Genomic DNA, 249 nt, shown 5'->3' with positions numbered 1-249 from the left:
TGAGTGCCATCTGGTTCCATTGTATTTAAGAGAAGGCAGACGTGGCTACAGCTGATATGGCAAAATAATCTAGACCGGTAAATAGCCACAGGTAAGGAGGGAATATATGTATTTTTGTTTTTGTTATCCTGTGTGGATCCTGATTAATATAAACTAAAAATGTATATATACTTCATAATAAATTGTACTTAAAGGACCAGTGTGTAGGATTTAGTGGCGTCTAGTGGTGAAGCTGCAGATTGCAACTAA

The sequence above is a fragment of the Morone saxatilis genome, unplaced genomic scaffold, assembly GCF_004916995.1.
Source record: "Morone saxatilis isolate NCDOM2014 unplaced genomic scaffold, NCSU_SB_2.0 Contig24, whole genome shotgun sequence".
In the NCBI taxonomy this organism is placed as follows: domain Eukaryota; kingdom Metazoa; phylum Chordata; class Actinopteri; family Moronidae; genus Morone; species Morone saxatilis.
This window is presented reverse-complemented; position numbering follows the sequence as displayed.